The 3,506-nt window shown below is 38.9% G+C and overlaps 1 pseudogene; it reads right to left on the bottom strand.

The window, feature by feature from the left end:
• Positions 1-2,006: 2,006 nt before the first annotated feature.
• On the bottom strand, positions 2,007-3,191 carry LOC119059126 (phosphoglycerate mutase 1-like; annotated as a pseudogene).
• Positions 3,192-3,506: the final 315 nt, after the last annotated feature.

Below are 3,506 nucleotides of genomic sequence, written 5' to 3'. Positions count from 1 at the left end.
TGAGACAACTGAGCGGGGGGGGATGAGAAGGGCAAAGGGGAAAAATTGAGACAACTGTAATAGAATGAACGAAAAAAAAAAGAACATTTATCTTAAAGACACTGTTATTAAGATAGCACTTTTTTGGTAAAAAATTAGCAAGTTGATCAATGAAACAAAATAGGCCCAAATAGACTCAGAATTATAGTCATCTAATCATTGATAATGGCACAACTGTAAATCAATAGAAAAAGGATCTTTTCAACAATTGGACTTACCCATATGTGAAACAATGAACCTCAACAGTGACCTTATACTTTACACAAAACTTGACTCAAAATGGGTCAGAGACCCAAATGTAAAATGCAAAACTATTAAAGTGTTAGAAGAGAAAATTTCTTAGGAGAAAATATGTATGTACTGGGATTCAAAATGAGTCACTGGTACAAAACCTAAAGCATAATTCATGAATATAAACACAAACATAAACTTACGCTTAAACTTAAGCATACACTTAAAATGGTAAGTTTAAACTTAAATTTTAAACTTATTTTTATATAAAAACTGTTTACTTAAAAAGAAACCATTAAGAAGATGAATATACAAGCTACAAACTGAAAGTAGTGTCTGTAAAATACATATTGGGATATTTGTACCCAGAATATAAAAACAGCTCTTAACATTAAACTATAAGAAAACAAAAAACCTCAGTAAATATGTGAGCAGAAGCTCTGAACAGACACTGAACCCCTAAGATATATAGATGGGTAAATGATCAAATAAAAAGATATGCAACAGTTCTTAATATGAATATATACATTAAAACACTGATGAACTGAACTGACAATCTATTAGAATCTTAAAATCCAAAAGTTAGACAATACATAGAGCAACCAGAATTCTTATTAATTACTAGTGGAAATGAAAGACATTTTGGCAATTTCTTACAGAGATAAGCAGTCTCTCTATATAAAGCTTTTTTACTCCTAGGTATTTATTCATCTGAATAGAAAACTTATGTCCACAAAAAAATCTGCAGGTAAATACTCATATCAGCTCTGTTCATTCTTGCCAAACCATGGAAGCAACAATCATATCATTCTCTACATTGCATATCACTCCTTTGTTATGCTGATCTGAGAAAACCATTTAGCAGTTATGCTCAAATTGAGTACTGGGCCCACGCAGCAGGGCCAAGCAGCCAGAACATGGTTCAGAAATCAGACACATTGATACACTTGGACATGATCAAGAAACACTGCACTGCTATAAAACAATAAGGCAAGGGAGGGTTCTAAAGCACACAGCGTGATGAATCCCTATACCATACAAGTTAAGGAGTTTATTTCATCTTGGTGGGACAAACAGCTTGTTTTGTGATGACCATGGGTCGGAATACTTCAACCACCAATAGAAACTTCAGAAAGATTTTTGTTTTGTTATATACATATATAAGGTAAATATAACATGGAAACATTTGAGATTGATCCCATTCTTCTGGAGTCAGCTTTTCTGGGGTCAAAGAGAAGATGCTTGTTTGAATCAACATGCATTCATCTTCCACTGTACTGGCTACAGCCCCCAGTCAGTTACCTGACTGCAGAATAAAATAGGACTGGCTCCCGGGAACACAAGTAGGTTCTCTCGCCTCTCCTCATTGGTCACACCTTAGCAACCCTCTTCCCTATGTCCCTACTCAAGCAAGTACTTAGTAATAAAGCACTAGCAAAAGCCTGAGTTACTATATCTCAGCTCTCTTCGATGAGTCTTCACTTTCTTGGATAAAAGTATTTTTTGGCTTGGATTGAGAGTCCACACCCCAGAGGTGCCATTCTAAAGAGACTGCATGATGGAGTGGGTTCAAGAGACAAAAATAGCTAAAAGAAAATTGAGACCCACTAGTCTCTATCTGCAGGTACAACCTAAGAGGTCTACAGAGTTGGTCAGTGTGGCATGTGTAGAGGAGAGATACAGAAGAATGAGATGGACAGAGGGTGTCCTTGGTAAACCAGGCCCCCCGTTTGCTTTTACTTCTTGACCTTTCCCTGGACAGCCAGACCCTCCATGGATTTATGCAGGTCTTTTCATTCCCCAGGAACTGCATGGGCTTGATGGGCTTTAAGTTTCTGGCAATTCATAGACAATTGCAATACCACTTGGCAGGTTCAGGTTCAGCTCTGAAAGAGCCTCTTCAGAGAGACCCTCCAGTGCTCAATGATGCCCACAAGGCTGTGTCCAGGACTGTAACCTGTTTCCTCTCCTTGTTCTAGGGAACTATTTCTCATTCCCAAAGAACAGAGCTCTGGTGGCATTATCCTTTGAATTCTCATAGGAAGTTAGCTAATCTTCAGTGATGTCTGCGTACCTGTGATCCTCAGTAATATTGCTGTAGGATGGTTGGGTGTCAGTGAAGGTGGTGGACATTATAGGGGAACCTCAAGATCTTTACTAGGGCCTTGCCATGCTTGGAAGAAGTTTCTACTATATTAATGCCAGTCAGAACTCCATAGTGTGGCTCATTGAGGCACCAAGTCCTTACTAGTGGCACCCACATTTGGTCGATGGCACTCAATACTGTCCAGAGAGTCTGAATTCTTTCCTCCGCACTGAGCTAAAGCTGATGTCAAACTAATAGCCAGCATCTTGCAACACCTGCTTGCTGTGTTTTGCCTTCTTATACCCTGCCGGGCTCAGGTTGGCATTGTACTAGCTGTAAAAATGGTTCCCCAGGTTCCATGTGCTCTCACAGTGCCTGGTCAGCACCAGCTTGTAGGCAGTCACTGCGGCTGCTCAGAGTGCTATGCAAACTTGCTCCACGAGATTCCGGAGTGGCAGCCCCATAGTGCCCTTTAATACTTTAATAAATAAACAAAACAGTGGAACCTGCACAGAGATTATTTAGTGATAAAAAGGAATGAACTTTTCATTTTAATTAGCAAAACAATGTTGATGAGTCTTCAATATTCATTTTGAAGTGACAGAAGCCAATCTGAAAAGGCTATTTATAGTAGGATGTCTATATACATAGGATATAGTAGGATAGATTTATATATATCCAGATGGTTATATATGGAAATATTACAGATATGTCTGTATACAAGTTGATATGCAGTCATATATTTTCCTAATTTTGTCTGCTCAGAATTTGGAAGCAATGGCACACCTGTGGCAGCAATCACACCTTTCACCCATAGCTCATTTTCTAATACCATGTTCTTATGTTCCAATAAGATTAATCAAAGCTCCATGAAGAAATGGCTGAGAGGGTTGGGATGGGGAATATACAAAATGGGTCTGGGTGATCAAATGAGTGTCAAAAAATGAGAATGTGGTCCAAACCACAAACTGATGATGTGTCACAAAGCATAGGAGCCACCTGAAAGAGCCCTCAATGTCTAAAGCTGGAAGAATTTGAGCAAACAAATGAGTAAGCTAGTGTTAGACTGCACTCTAAAGTATGAAATAACATTCTATGGTCCCTTGGACAAAGCCAGAGGCAGGTAGGATCCAGGATGGCTGAGGTGAGG

The sequence above is a fragment of the Artibeus jamaicensis genome, unplaced genomic scaffold (assembly GCF_021234435.1).
Source record: "Artibeus jamaicensis isolate MK-2021 breed Jamaican fruit bat unplaced genomic scaffold, CSHL_Jam_final contig_332, whole genome shotgun sequence".
Classification (NCBI taxonomy): Eukaryota; Metazoa; Chordata; class Mammalia; order Chiroptera; family Phyllostomidae; genus Artibeus; species Artibeus jamaicensis.
This window is presented reverse-complemented; position numbering and strand designations above follow the sequence as displayed.